General features: G+C 45.8%; 1 protein-coding gene across 9 annotated transcripts in view; it reads left to right on the forward strand.

Moving 5' to 3' along the window:
- The window catches only part of DENND2B (DENN domain containing 2B), a 174555-nt gene that overhangs the window by 56726 nt on the left and 101851 nt on the right, over positions 1-15978 (forward strand). For 6 of the 9 annotated variants that reach the window (XR_003434544.1, XM_027115444.1, XM_027115451.1 and 3 more), the window contains one exon: positions 9023-9111. The gene's annotated coding sequence lies outside the window, so the exon portion shown is untranslated. Of the gene's footprint in view, positions 1-9022; positions 9112-9614; positions 9852-15978 lie in introns of those variants that run through there. The other 3 variants (XM_027115449.1, XM_027115447.1, XM_027115452.1) reach the window with 2 other exon arrangements.

Here is a 15978-nt window from a genome sequence, read left to right on the forward strand (position 1 = left end):
CACTGTTGTGGCCTCTCCCGTTGCGGAGCACAGGCTCCGGACGTGCAGGCTCAGCGGCCATGGCTCACGGGCGCAGCCGCTCCGCGGCATGTGGGATCTTCCCGGACCGGGACACGAACCCGCGTCCCCTGCATCGGCAGGCGGACTCCCAACCACTGCGCCACCAGGGAAGCCCAGAGTATATGTTTTTTATATGTACAGTTTAAATGTGAGTATTCATGTATCTACCACCCAGCTTAATACAGAAAACATTACCATTAGCTTTGAAATCTCCTATGTACCCTTGCCAATAATTGCATTAATTTTAGAAAATAAATATATGTTAAATTGTAGAAGTAAAACAGTAACCGTGTGGCATATGTAGAACTTAGTAAGAAGGGAAAAATTGCTAATATGGTTATTGTTTTGGTATAATTTCCTTTTTCGCTTGTATGTGTTTTCTACATTTTAATGTAGTTATAACTTTGTTATGCAAAATTAGCATTGTCTGATACTGTTAAAGTCTTCACAGTCACTTTTTAAATAAATAATACATGTATGTATTGCAAATTCAAAAGGTACAAAAAGATGTACGGTGAAAAGCAAATCTTCCTCCTACGTTCTTTCTCTTTTTTTTCCCTAGAGCCAATCACTGTTACCAGTTTGTGGATTGTAGTCATTTCTTTTAATGGCTGCACAATTGTCCATCTAGTGCAGTGTTTCTCAGACTGCAGGTTATCATTAGTGGGATGGGGAATCAATCTAGTGGGGCTCTACAAGCTTTGTTTGTTTCCTTAATGAAATAGATTAGGGTAGAAAATGGCAGAGAGCATCACACATAGTAAAGATAAGTATTGTTTGCAGAAACTTTTTGGTTCAGTTTTGTATACATACACACGTGCACACACGCTCTCTCATACATGCACATTCTGTATTACTATATAAAATTAATTTTTAGTATGGGTAGTGGTCAAAAAACACTTGACATTTACCAATTTAGTAATGACTCACATGGAGTTTGTTTCTAATTTTCATTATTATAAATAATGCTGGGAACATGCATTTTTTTCCCTCATACTTGAGTATTTTATTCTTAGGACAGCTTCCCAGAAATGAGGCCACTGAGTCACAGGATATGAGCATTTTAATTGATCTAGCCAAGATGCTTTCCAAAAGCTATATCCCATTTACTATTTAATAAATGCCATCTGTACTTGGTTCAGGATAGGTTATCTTTATTTCAATACAGACATTTTTTCTATGGATTATATATGTGGCATATATATATATATATTTATATTTAACAAAATGGGATAATTACTTTTTCTCCAAGTAATATAAACTGAACACTGCCCATTTTACTAAATATTCTTCTACAGCTGTTCTTCTTATTCTGGGGAAGCTTTCCTTGGAGGTAGGGTTTGAAGGGTGGCCACTCTTGCTTCTCAAACTTGAGTCATTCTCACCCATGTTTATGATATGTACCATATATACTTTTATTTATTTATCTTTAAATTAGCTTTTACAAGACTTTTTATTTTTAAATAATTTTAGACTTGCAGAAAGTCTGCAAAGACAGTACAAAGTCCCCTAATCTAACATAACTATGGTATACTTATCAACTAAGAAATTAACGTTGGTATAATGTGAACTATAGCCTTAATTGTATTTCATTAGTCTTTCCCATTAAGGTCCTTTTTCTGTTCCAGGGTGGAATCCAGGATCCCACATTACATTTAGGTGTTGTGTCTTAGTCTCCTCCAGTCTATGGCAATTCTTCCGTCTGTCCTTACCTTTTATGACCTTGAGACTTTTGAGGAGTACTGGGAAGGTATTTTATACAATGTCCCTCAAGTTGGTTTGTTTGATGTTTTCTCATAATTAGATTAAGGTTATGGATTTTTGGGAAGAACACCACAGAAGTGCAGTGCCCTTCTCATTGCTTCATGTCAGGGGTACATGATGTCAGTGTATCTTATTACTAATAATGTTAACTTTGATCACTTGGTGAAGGTAATGTCTGCCAGTTTTCTCCACTGACAAGTTCCCTGTTTCTGCCTTTGTAATTAATATATATTCTGAGAGAGATACTTTGAGGTTGTGTAAGTATCCCATTTCTCTTTAAATGTTTACCCACTAATTTTAGCAAAACAAAACTAAACGCAAACAAAAAACATATATACCTTCTTTAGCATTGGTCTACTCAATGACTTCAGTGAAAATGGAGTTAATAGCTGGTTATCTTTTTAAAAAAATACACATTAAGATAAATACAAGAGCATTAAAATTTTTTTAAATTTTCTTATACCACTTGTAATCATCTTGTATATATGTACCACACCTTGAAAACCTTGGACCACCCTGAGGTGCCAAGCACCAAGTGGTTTAGGTTCTGTGGTGATATTGTTGATCCCTTATTTGTTAGATCCATTAGTTGGTTGGTTTCTTTAGTTCATATGTTAAAAATTTATTAATTGTACTCAGTACAGAACCCTAAACTAGGCTTCAGAGTTAAGACATAGGCTAGTAGGAGAAATGAGCTGGATAAGCCTTGGTGCACTAAAATATGAAAATATGAGCTAAATATCACTAAAATATGAACACGGCAGATGCAGGAGTAGTAGACTGTCCCAGGGAGTACAGGGGGTGGAGGTAGAGAATCCAGTCCAACCTGGGAAAATAAGGGGAGACAGTATGGAGGTGGTGATATGGCTGGACCCACATTTCTCACAGCTTTGCCCAGATCTTATTCTAAGGGATACTCCTTTCTGAGGCTCAAGGTGTTTTCTTGGTTATATCATGGAAAAGCTGTTTGAGTGCACATTCCTCTTATTCCTCCATCTCCTTTTCCTTCACTTTGTACCCTACCTGAAGCTTTAGTCATGACGGGTAAGATCTTGGTTGAGCTTGGAGTTCTGAGCCAAGTAAACATGAGAAGCCCATTCTGGAAGGGTAAATGGGGCTTCTAGAGGGGGTCTGGGATACTGCCTCCTTGGTCCAGTTGTTCCTGGCCCCAAGACTGTGTTTATGTGGCCCAGTGTTAAAATGCTTGGACTTAACAAGGGGCAGTGGTCAGGGGCCTGTGGATTTGGGAGAGTCCAGAAATTAGCCCATATATACACTCTGTGACAGATACTCTGAGGGACTGGATCAAGGCACTGAGTACCTTGTGTCCTGGGGATCTGAACTTTGAGCCTCATATTGAGGGTTGTGAGCTGAGTGGAGGTGGACTGGGGCCGGAAGGCTGGCGCACAGAAGGAGAGTGTGCTCAACCCAGCATGAAGATGTCCAGTAGCCGCTTCACCACAGGGCAGTGGGATCTAGGATAATTATAGGCTGAGCCCACACTTTCTGAGTTCAGAGCCTCAGGGTCGGAGGGGGGTAGGTGGGAAAAGGGTCGGAGGCAGGCGGGATTAGGTCAGGAATAAGGACCTGGAAGAATTTCCTACCATAAAATGCCAGGACTTGAGCAAAGAATCGGTATTTCTCTGTTTTCCCAGGAAGGCTGTGAAGCAAAGTATGTGTAGCAGTGGCCAGCGCACTGGAGGTCCTGCCAGCTGTGGCTCCCAGGCAGAGGAGGGCTGGAATTGCCATCTGGAGGAACGCGTTTGTTTTGTTGATGCAAAGGCCCTGGTAGAGCCCATGAAGAGACTGCTTGATTGGCAGTAAGCAGATTGTCTTCCAAGAGAACTTCGTTAGATATTGCCAGTGCTTCTGCTTTGTAAAGGCTGCTTTGTCTCAGACTGATGGCTAGGAGTGAGTCCCTGGCAGAGCTGCAGTCTTCTTCCAGGCACTTCCCAGGCCATTTCCTAATTTCCCCACCCTGTGTTTGGTACCTTTCTTCTCTTAGGCCAGCTGCTTTTGGGCAGGGAGTCTGAATCTCCCATCTTTTCCTCTAGGAAAGGTTGCCTTATGTGGTGATGGTCTTCTTCTATCTGATCCCGAGCAGATGACTCCAGAGCCCCATGGGGTTCTGCTGAAAGGATTAGATGGAGGCTCTGTAGCTCCTGAAACAAGATGCCTTTCTGCTGCTTTGGGTTCATTCAGAAAGCAAGGGGACTAGGTGACTAGGATAGAACCACAGATCTGGGTGACTGCCAAAGAACAATGCAGTAGAACATTGAAGCTAGAAGGGACCATTGGAGAACAGCTAGTTCCAACAGCCCAATACCCCTCTCATTATATGCAGGAAAAAGCAGAGGCCCTGTGGGGGACAGGGACTTGCTCAGGATCTCACCGCCCTGTAACCAGGACCTGGACTCCAGTCTGATGACTCTTTTCTCTACTCCTGAATTTTTAGTTTTTCCCTTCTTAACCACATTGCCACTCAGAGGTAGAAAAGGAAAATTGTAAAGCCCTAAAGAGCTCTTGTGTAAACCTGCCTACTCACATGGCAACCAGAGCCCAGTGTAGGAAAATGGGCAGGACACATGGGTAGAACTGGGTGTCTTCAGTGGACATGCTGCTGGACCCCAGTCTGGTGGGCACTGGGAGCTAGGCTCTCTAGAGGCATCTGAAGTTATACTGCATCTCTTAGGCATTCTAGGATCCAGCCAGTAATATTGAGATAACAGCTTTCTTTCCTTGAATTCCAATGATCCCAAAGTAAGGAGTGACTTTAAAAGATTCAGTCTGCTCCTGTGTTTTCAGATTTGACATTTCAGTTTTTAAAGAAAAGTTTTTTAAAGAAAAGACTATAATCTCTTCTAGTGATCAAATCTAGAACCTAATGATCATATACACACATATATATTAAAAATATATATATATATATATAATTTTTTTTTCTTCTCTTGTATTTGAGTGGATAGACTATGTAAGGCTATCCACTCAAATTCCCTCATCTAATGGAAGGGGCAGCTGTTTCTGTGGGTTTTTTTAAGTGTTTTTTTAAGAGTCTTTTTAAGTGTTTCATTTATTGAACACATTAATTGGTTGCCCACTCTGAATGAAATATGAAAGTAGATAGACTTCAAGGGGCTCCCAACTGTGGGGGAGAGGGAGTGCAAGTAGCAGTGATAAAATGATATAAATACCGTGATAAAGGCATCCTAAACTGCTGTGGGCTTGCAGAGTAGACAAACAGATCCTGCCAGGAGATCAAGAAATATTTCACAGAGGAGGTGATGACTGAGTTGGGCCTTGAAGCCCATTTGGTTTTGCTAGTTAGGGAAGGGGAGGCACTCAGAAAAAGGTAACAGTGTGGGCAGCTGGGGAGGGAGAGGAGAAATGCAGTTTTCAGAGCACCAGCTGGTGTGTGATGGTTGTGCCTGTAATGGAGTGGTGGTCGTGGGGGAGTGTGGCAGGAGAGGAAGCCAGAAGGGATTTCAGATTTTGGTGGCCATGTCTGTCACGGGAGGGGTTTGGGCTTAGGCGCACTGCTGTTGCTATTATTTAGGCCTTCATTGTTTTTCCCCCAGACAGTAGTTTTCAGTTTCTTCTCAGTAATGGAAAAACATTTTTTCAAACAATATTTACACCCATCTCCAAATTATAAAACATAAGATGACTTTTTAAAGTAAAAGTGTATTTTCTGTAAGCACAGTGACCTGCACAGTGGAGGTGAGAGAAAACATTTTTGTCCTTGAATGGAGCTGACCCGGGAGAGCCTTCTCATCTGTGGGCGTTGAGCCATTCCTGCATCCCACTTGGTTTGGCAGTGATACTTGTGCTGGAGTGCCTGTGAGTGGGCACTCTGGGACTGGGAAAGGCTGTAAAACCCTGGAGCGCGTCCCCGGAAGAGTGACCTTACGAGGAAAGTTCTGGGAAACAAACCACAGGGAGACTTTACAGGAATTTTTGGTTGAGCCCACAGGCAAGGCACATGAGGAAAAGACATGTAATTATAGTTTGTAAGTCTATGAAAAGATACAATGAGTGACGTGAAATGGCTGTTCTAAGTTTCTTCTTCCTGTTGGACAGGAAGAAAGGGGGTTTTATGCATTCATTCAGCAGATTTTTATTGTGTGCCAGCTATGAGCTGGGCCCTATCCTAAATGCAGAGAATATGGTGGTTAGCAAAACTTTCAAGGTTCCTGCTCCTAAGGAACTCAGGGGGGAAGCAAGTAATCGCACAAATGAGCAATTGCAGGTTATGGTAAGTGCCATGGAGGGTGAGTCCTCATTTACACTGGAGGATCGTGAAAGACTTCTCTGCAGAGGTGAGAGGCAAGTTGAGGCTAGGCGAGTAAGATTCAGCTGGGTGAAGACTAGGGTGTGGGGGAGTGTCCCAGGCAAGGGGAGCAGCCTGGAGAAGATCTGACACTTTGGGAAACTAAAAGGTGGCCTGTGTAGCTGGCACCCAGAGTGGGAGGGTAGGAAATGTGCTGAGAGGAGAGGAGGCTGGAGAAAGATCATGCTGGGCCTTATAGGTCCTGGTAAGAATTCAGATTTTATCCTAAATGCAGTGGGAAGCCATTGAAGTGTGCTAAGCAGGAAATGACATGATTTGGTGTAAAAGGGTGATTCAGACAGCTCTGTGGAGAACGGAGGTGTGAGGGCAAGAGTGAAAGCTGGGGCGATTAGGAGGTTGGTGCAGTGGTTAAGGGGAAAGACTGGGGTGGCAATGGAGGTGCAGAAAAACGGACAGATGAAAGATAAATCTTGGAAGTAGAATTATTTGGAGTCGGTAAGTGGATTGGCTGCGGGGAGTGTGAGGTAGGGATGTGCAAGGATATCTCCTGGGTTTCTGGCTGAAGTCTGCATGTGGGCCTCCCAGCAGATACTAGACCACATACGGCTGTAAAAGCCCTATCCTTCCGGAAAGGTCAGGTAGGATTGATCAGAATCCAGCATTGCAGAGGCAGCAGAAGGATTCAGCTGTCCTTTCGCTCTGCCCAGTTCAAGGAGCTTATACACAATAGCAGCACCCAAGCAGCGATTTCAGTTCTGCCACTAATGCGGCCCTTACTATGTCCCTACCTGGTCCCCCCAGGGGAGGGCCCTAAGGAACCGCTGTAACCCCGGTGTGCCACTAGGGGGAGCATGGCCTGCATTCTGTGTCTGATCTGGAGGGCTTTTTGAAGTTTGCATTACTTTAGAGACTGACTTGTATCAGCTTTAGTACTCAACCTTGTCCCTTCATGCTGCTTAGAAGAATGCCTGACATATGGTAGGTGCTCAATAAACATTAGTTGGTATTAATATTATAACTGTGACTATTGTCTTATTGTAAAAATGAATGGGCATCACCTCTGCTTTCTCATCATGGAGACTGGGCAAGTGGAATGTGCATTTTGGGCATCAGGAGCAGAGCAGAGGGCTGCCTGTTGGGAATGGGATGGGGGAGAAGTTTAGTGATTTGATGGTATTGCCCTTGCCGTTTCATCTTGTCTTCCTTTGCAGATGGGGGTGGGGGACACTAGGGCCTATGAGGAATTCCTGAGTTGGTACTTGGGTCAGGGTATTGGGTTGGGTATTTCTAGTAGGTGGTTGAGTATACCCTCTTTGAAGCTCTGATTGCTTCACTGAAGCAAAAGTGCCCCCCACTTAGGGTTTGTGCCATTCTGTTATGTCCTGTTGTATTTTGTGAAACACCTCCTACCTTATCTCCTGACATATATTTACCTTTTAAACTTGACTGAATTAAAATCTTGTTTTAAGAAATTTGTGGTATATTGGACATTAGTGAAAAACACAGAAATTCTGCAAGGGATCTCAGCCTTAAAGATTCCATCAGAATCTCTCTAGCACGGTTTTAGGAAGCAACGTTGAAAAAAGTCTTCCTTGAGCCTCAGGGGCCTCTTCTTGGGGGCAAACCAACTGCCCCAGGTTTTGTTTGTTTGTGGTGAAGAGCAGCTGAGATGAAGTTCTTAGCTGAGTGCCTGGTTGAAGGAGAATGCTTTCACACACATCTTTTCATGCTCATCCCAGCCCTGTCACTTGCCCAGGGGACAGGTTTTATATGGAAACTGGGAGGCTAGGTGATCTGCCCGGAGGCACATGGCTGCTGTGGAGCCGGCGCTACCTGATCTTCTGACCCCTGCTCTGTCTGGTGCTCTTGGAACTACTCTGCTTAATATACGGAAGAGGGTTGAAAGGCTTGGCTACTGTTTCTAGATCTGTTATCTTCTGGTTCTGTGACCTGGGCCAAGTTATTTGGCCTCTCTTTTAGATTTTTGAAAAAAATCTGTTAATTAGTATGATAGTATGATAGTACCATCCTAACTGTGGGTCTCTTGGGTTGAACAGATGAGCCAAGATTTGTAAGAGTACTTTGGAGAAGTGTAAGGTAATTTATAGCTATAGGGCAGGACTTTTTTTCTCTCATCTGTGCACCTGTATGTTTCACATCTCATAGAGGCTATCGTAGAGCCTTCAGGCTAAAAGATGATAGTAGGGCCTATTTGATCACGACTCAGAAGGAGTCTCTATCTTCCCCAGGGAACCCAGCCTTGTATCTCATAACTGGCTGTCAAAAAAACTGTTAGTTTGTAAGATCAGATGGCAGTGTACCTTAGAGGAAAGTACCAGACTAGGGGGCAGCGGACTGGTCTCTACTGTTAGTTCTTCGACTGCCAAACTGGCTTTGTAACTGTGGACTAGATATTTGATCCCTCTGAGCCTTAGTTTTCCCATCTATAAAATGGTGATAATGATATCTATCCAGTATACTTCAAAAGGTTTTGGGGATCGAACAAAATAGTGCATGTAAAAGAATATTACAAAGCAGAGGACTTCCCTGGTGGTCCAGTGGATAAGACTCCGTACTCCCAATTTAGGGGGCCCGGGTTTGATCCCTGGTCAGGGAACTAGATCCCACATGCCACAACTAAGATCCGGCACAGCCAAATAAATAAATATTTTAAAAAATATATTACAAAGCAGAAATATGCATCGGGGGATTACGCTTAGAGGGCCTGCTGTGTCCCAGGCACTGTGCTAGCTCTTTAACAGCACTGGTATTATTTCTGGCCATGACGACAGCTCACAGAAAGCCTGGGCTTTAGGCTGTATTTGTATCACATTTGTTGCTTGGGCTGTGACTCTGACTTGCCCAGGACACTTACTGGACCTGACCTGGTATCTTTCCTCTCCATTGCAGGAAGATGAGAGACTGCTTTGGCACCAGCACTAGTACCATGAGTCCCTGCACTGGTTAAAGCCATCACCACGGCCTGGGCAGGCAGCAAGGTAAGAAGAGAGGCCAGTCCAGGCGAGCTCCAGGGAGGTGAATGCATTTCCGCCTCAGCTGCTGCCGGGGAAAATCCCAAGCGCACAAACAAGTCGAGGCAGTGCATCTGGGTCCTCCTACCCTCCCCTCACTCCAGGACCCAGAGGAAGGGCTTGCTTCCCCTCCAAGTGTTCCAGCTAGCTCCCTCCCCCCCTGACCAGGACTCTTCCAAGTTATAAAAAAAATGAGACACTGGTGGGGAGCAGAACAAGTCCACTCACTGTCTTCTCCCTTCTCCCCTCTGAGCTGTTGAAGCGAGTTCCCAGGAGCAGCCCAGAGCCCTTGTCTGACTGGGAGGGAGGTAGGAGGAGTGGAATGCGTGCAGAGACCGAGCTGATCAAAAGACAGTGCTGTTTCGTGAAAGCCTCCCAGAACTGAGGGAGAGAGAGGGAGACAGCGAGGGAGGGGTCGGGGGAGAGAAAGGGAGGGAGAGAGAGAAAGGGAGGGAGGGAGGGAGAGATCGGGAGCGAGCGCTGGCGAGAACAGGGTCTCCATGACGACTGGCTTGGCCGGCCAGCAGTGCTCCGCTCATTTGGCTGGAAGGAGCGCCACGAAAGGTCAGAGGAAGGAGCCGTGGGAAGCTCGCAGCAGGTATCCGAGCCGGAGCGAGTGGATTTGGGGGCCCTGGGCTCCCTAACAGACTGTGGTGTGAGCCAAACTGCTGAGAATGGAGTGGGCAGGAAAGCACCGGGACTTTCAGGTAAGGTCAGCTCCAGGCTTGGATTGTTTTTCCTCCTTTCCTGGCCAGTCTTGGGCTGTTTTCTGGGAGGCAGGCAAGTGTCTGTACTCTGTGCTCGGGGTTTGGGGCTCAGGAATGATGTCATGCTCCAACAGTTGGATTCTATTAGCTTAAGGAGGAGGGAAACAGCCAATTTTCTTGACTTTGCAGATCTAGCTGATCTCACTCTTACTGAACCTGAGGTGTTTAGACTTCACTATAGGAATCATCATCTTACTTTTATTTAGCACAAAGTCTCAGGATATTTTACAGGAAGGGTCTTTTATGTAGAAAAATGAGTTATCATCACTCCAGCATTGTGTTTGTAGTTCTTACGTGGAAACTCCAGTGTCTTTTGAGTGGCGTGGTTTGTTCTAGTGAACACTGTCTGTTTTGTCTCTTGGTGCTGCTATGTCTGACCTAATGAAAAAAAAAAAAAAGCTAATTAACTCAGCTGGGAGCCTGTGGTGAGCTCCAAGTCTCTCCGGAGTAGTTATTAGGACAGAGGGACTGTCCTAGGGATATCTGAACCGGGGTTGGTCTCTCTCTCTGGCCCCCAGGTAGCTTGGTAAGAAGCAAGCTGTCCTCCTTCATTAATAAAGTCCATCACAGGCTTTCCTTAGAAAATACATGGGGTGGAGGCAGGTGGTGTCTGGGGGCTGGGGGACCTGCAAAAAGGTTTTTCTTATCCAGATATCTCAGAGTGAGCTGCTCCTAAGAGCTAGGTTACCTGAGGAGACATGAAGTGCTGTGGTTGTGCTGAATGGATTCCTTGGTTAATATTTTAACCAACTCTCAGGGCATGCAGTGTCCATGCCGCACGCCCCTTCTACACTGTCCTATGTTTCGGTAAAACTTGTTCTGACCTAGAGGACTAGTGTGTGGTGAACTCATTGTGGCCTAGGAGAGGAGACTGTTCCAGAAAGGCACTTTCATAGGTGATGAGGTAGCTAAGGTTGTCAGTGATCTTATCAGGAGGGTTAACGCAGTGGACACTCCCTGCAGTGGAGACCCATCGGGATGTGCTTCCGCTTCAGCCATGTTATATCTTAAACTTACTGCTGGGCCTCAGGAAACTTGGTGGGTGCCTTTGGTTTCTCTGTGGGATGAGGGAACAGCTGCCATCCTGGTTCTTTGGTTTTTCTTCTTGAACTTTCTGAACAGAATGTCTTTTGTACTCTGGCAAACAATGAGGGGGGCCTTCTGATTAACTTCGGGTCAGCTTGCCAATGAAAGCACTGGCCATGTCCCCAAGCGGGCTCCCTGAATGTGGACATGTGTACATCATTGTTGTGGCCTGAGGCTCCATAAGGGTGAACTCCATGGCCCTGGACCTCAGACGGGCCGCTTCTAAAGTGATGCCTCCTTTCACTGCACTCCAGGGCTCCTCTGCTTGGTTGACACCTCGGTTAACTGGGGGGATGTGGCATGGCGCTGTTGGCTGGGACTCAGTTTGGGGGATGTGAAGAGGAGGCCTCTCTGAGTCAGTGGCCCCTTCGGTGGACAATGCAAATCCAGGATCTCAGTTCTCCTCTACTCGTGTGGATGTGTTTGGGCAGCTCCTCCAATTTTATGGTCCCCGCACATGTGAAGAGGGCTAGCAGATGATCTTTCTTTTGGTGTAGCAGAATGAATAATGGATTTGGGTTTAGGAGATGTGAACCGTGGCCAGGTTCTGCTACTTACCATAAAGGTAGCCATGGGCAAGACCCTCAACCTCTACGACCTTCAGATTTATTGGCTGTGAAATGGGGATAATGATAATAGCTCCTTCATAGGACTGTTGCGGAGAGCAAATGAAATAATTTCCATGAACGTAGTTTTAAACAAGTCAAGTCCTATATGATGTAAGATGTTATGAATTGACACTTGATGGATGGTCCCTCTTTCTTCTGGAAAGTCACTTTGTTCTGGTTTTCCCATTTATAAAGTCCCTTCTTCTCTTTTGCATTTATAAATAAAAATGAGAAAATCCTTTTAAAACTTCAAGATGTGAAAAGAAACAAATAGTGCTTTCTTTGGGTTGGGAAGTTTAGTGATGTTCACTGTAGACTTTGAGCCATAAATGATCCTTCAGAGATGAAGCTTTCCTTGGGTCACCTGACTCACATGTTTTAGTATGGAGGAGAGGGATTCCAAGAGACCCTTTGCTTTTCCCACAGCTGCCTGGCGCTTACGGAGTCATAGATTTTAGAAGCTGGAAGAGAGGCTACTGGTTGCCAGGGCTGGTTCCCTCATCCTGTTAGGTTCTGCTGGGGAAACTGTTGCGAGTGAGCAGGGAGGCCTTTCTCCTCCGTTTTGGGTTTGAAAGGCAGGGTTCTAACTGGCAGGAAGTGTTATTGCTCTGAAAGGTCCTTGGGGGCTAGGCAGCTCTTTTAGGAACCTGTGGCTACAGCTTAGAGGGAAATAAGAAAGAAACAAGGAATTGGGAATTCCAAGGGCAGAGATACTCGATATGCCGTGGGACTGTGCAAGGAACAGAATAGCAGGGGAGTGGAGCCTCTGGGCAAGGGCGTCCCAGCTGTGTCCTCAGAGACTCCGGGAGGCTCCTGGCATACTAGGTGGGAACACGGGAAAGGGCCGGCACCCCACCTGCAGCCGCAGCTTTTGTTGTAGGGCAAGGGCACACCTGCCAGCCAGGCCCTGGAGTAGTGCCTTGGAAGAAGCCCCTGAACAGACAGATTTTTTTTTTTTTTTTTTTTTAAATAACGGAGCCTTTTTTCCAGGTGAATCTTGTCACAGCAGCCTCTCCAGCCTGAGGGGAAGCTGTCCACAGCTTAGCTTGGGGCTGCAGCTGTTCCCCACTCCTTGTCAGTCCAGTTTCCCAGAGCTGAGTCACAAATCGGATCCCTCCCTGTTCCTTAAGGATGAAAAAGTAACATTCCTGTTCTTACTCCCTCTCTCCCCCTTCCTTTACGCCTCTTCCTGCACTCTCTCCCCCTGGGCTCCTTCTCTCTGTAAAATTAGAATAATCAGTTACCCAGGGAAGTTGCAATTCTGAAATACTTTGGAGGACAGGCCAAGGCCGTCCTCAGTTCTGCTGGCTCTGCCCCTGTCCCTGGAATGCAGGGCTTGGGTGTACCATTTGGACGGGCACCACAACTCCAGATATCACAGCCACACTGCTGGCCCGGGACTAAGAGAGGCTGCGTCCCGTCCCCACCTCACCTGATTCTAATGACTACTTCCGGGAGGTAGGAACCTGAGACAGGTAGAGGGTCTGAGTCCTGGGCTGTCCAAAGCACCTCCCTGCAGGCTGGCAGGACTGAGAAGCTGAGAGCATGTCATCCTGTTGCTTCTCTTAGCTGTTACCTGTCACTGCCCTGGAGACTCCTGATTTCTCATGTTGGGCCCAAGAGAGTTTGCTGAGGCAGCCAAGCAAAGGGAACGTGTGTGGAGCCTGGGGGAGGCCGGGCAGCAGCCCTGCACGGCTTTGGCTTGTCTTCCTTCTGTCCCTCCACCTTAGCTTGGGAGAGCAGGCTGTAGGGAGGGGGCCTCGCAGGAACCATGCGAAAGTGGAAAAGGGGCCAGGAGGGCATGAAAGAAAAAAAAAAGACCACCTGGCATGGTCTGCAGAGAGTTCTCTTTCTGTGGGAAAACTTGCACTAGTGAGTGGCTTCTTCTGGGGGTGGGGAGGGAGACTGTGCATCTCTTTTATGCTGGGGAGAAGCTGCTCTGTGCACCTGTCCCAATAGGTGGGTGGGGTGAAATGCGGGTGTATCCATCTGAAGGGAACATGCCACGTGATATATTGTCTGATAGATAAAATCCAGGGTCTCTGTTTCTAGCCATGGGCCCTAGAAAACTGGCCTGCACGTGTGTATGTGTGTATGTGTGTTTTGAGGGGAGAGGAAGATGCTGCATGAGTCTAGACTACCTTATTGAAGGATTTCTCCAAAGATCCCTTCTCATTTTTTTTGGCTCAGGTAGACTGCTATCGAGGGGCTGTTGAAATGATCACAATACTCTTCTCTGAAAACTGCCTGAATCTTAGATTGCACTGTCTCTATAAAGGGTGAATTATGTGCCATCAGGATATGAAGCCTTCTTAACCAAAGCTGACCTGTTCCTAAGAGTTTGTCATGAAACCACCTGTTTCTCAAAGATCCAGACTCTTTTTCTGTGTGACTTGTCACTGAAGGGATTTGTATATGAGCTGGAGATTGGCTAATAGGAAGCGTCACAGTGGATGAAGGACTATTTGAACCTGGGAAAAAGGAGATAAACATAGGGTTATGGGAGATAAGATCTGAAGCAGTAGGAAGATTACTAGAAGGAACAGGAGAGAGGCCCTGGGAGGGGGATTGAGGAGAGGGTAGTTGTCAGGGACAGGAAGGGTGATAGAGGGTGTACCTGGGCTGACCTAGGAGGCCTTCGTGATACAGCAGAATGCCGGCCCGCCCCCAGGGGCTCAAAGAGACAGTGTTGTGTAGATCCTAACAAGCACTGGGAGGGCAGGAGTGGGTGGGAGCGGCTGGCACTGCGGTCAACACCCCTGTTCATTTGCTCTTTGGGCCCAGAGACATCTCTGGTGCCCATATGTTCTCTTGGTCTGTTTACCCATTTAGTCAGTGAATACAGAGGGTCTGGGCCAAGAGCTGGGGAGGATCTAAAAAAGTATCAAGTGTGGGATTTATTCCATATATATATTGTATTACTTGTTGTAGTATAGTTATTTCCTCCCCAGTGTGAGCCTCTGTCCGTGTGACTGAGAAGAAACACAGACCTACTGAAGTTTTAGGTTTTGATGGTAGGGTTAATGGCTATCTCATGCGTTAGCCTGGGAAAAAGGAAGAGGGTCCAACTCTTAGACTCTGATTTGAAGCACTGTTTGAGTAATGGGAGAGAGCCCACTAAAGGACTGGAAATAGGAGGAGGGTGTTTGAGGCTTCTCTGACAGTGTCTGACCATGGTGCGTGTGTGCAGGGGGTGGGGAACGGGAAAAGGGAAATGGGAAAATTGGAAAGAAAACTATAAAGTCAGCTAGTTTCTAGAACTCTTTAGGTTTGTTTGAGGAACTGATTTTGGTATGTTCATTCATGTCTTGGAACACAGGCTCCCTTATGGAGTTCTGACAACTGAGTTTTATAGATTGCTTTTAAGTGAGTCAACCTGTAATGTGTTTGTTCAACTCTCAGTGACTATTAGATATTCAGTGAGTGTAGGGTGCTGCCTTAGAGCAGCTCTGATGGAATTATTTGCACATAATGAGAGTATCTTACATGCAGTGTAGTGAAGTGATTAAGGGCTGGAACTCAGGGGTCATATAAACACAGGTTTAGAATCTGACATTACTCTTTACTAGCTGTGTGACCTTGGGTAATTTATCTAATCTCTCTGAGTCCCAGTTTTCTGTGAGGCATCTGTAAAATGGATATAATAATAACTCTTAGCTTGTTACAGTTGTGGTGAGGATTGAATGAAATGATACATGTAAAGCTCTCAGCCCAGTGCCTGGCACACAGTAAATGTTCAGTGCTTTCCATTATTATTAACTTGGAGCAGCTCTTTGAAGAGAGTTAGGCTGGAATCTCTTAATCAGGTTGGGGTTACTAGGCTAGGAAAGTCAAATCATATTCTTCTTTTAGAAGGAGTGTATACTTTGTACTTTATTCATCTCTCTGTCAAGACCCCAGGAGAGTTTCTGACGTGGTCCTTCTCAACCCAGCTTCATAGGCTCAGCTCTACCCTCTTGTAGGATGCTTACCCTTCATAGTCATGGGAGTCTAGAACTACTTCTTGCTTGCCCCTTTCCTACAGGCCCAGGTAGGACCTTGAGGTCCCCCTTAACGCAGCGTTGGAGGCCCTTCCCAAGCTGCTCTCAGTGCTCTGGACACTGGCTACCCTAGCACTCCTCAGCTCTGCTTCCATGAATTCTATCCTGTATCCTTCAAGACCCAGCTTAGAACATAGGCTTTGCAGCCAGCTCTGGAGGTTCATAGTCTGGCACTTCGTCTTACTATCTGTGGACCTCTGGAGTTAACCTTTGTAAACCTTAGTGTCTTTATCTGTAAATTGGGAGTAATATTACCCATCTTAAAGATCTGTTGCAGGGGTTAAATGAGATAATTTACATAAAGCACTTATCTTAGTTTCTGGCACACATATG

Source organism: Aethalodelphis obliquidens, unplaced genomic scaffold, assembly GCF_003676395.1.
Source record: "Aethalodelphis obliquidens isolate GAN/ISIS:26980383/991018 unplaced genomic scaffold, ASM367639v1 scaffold14, whole genome shotgun sequence".
NCBI classification, from domain to species: Eukaryota; Metazoa; Chordata; class Mammalia; order Artiodactyla; family Delphinidae; genus Aethalodelphis; species Aethalodelphis obliquidens.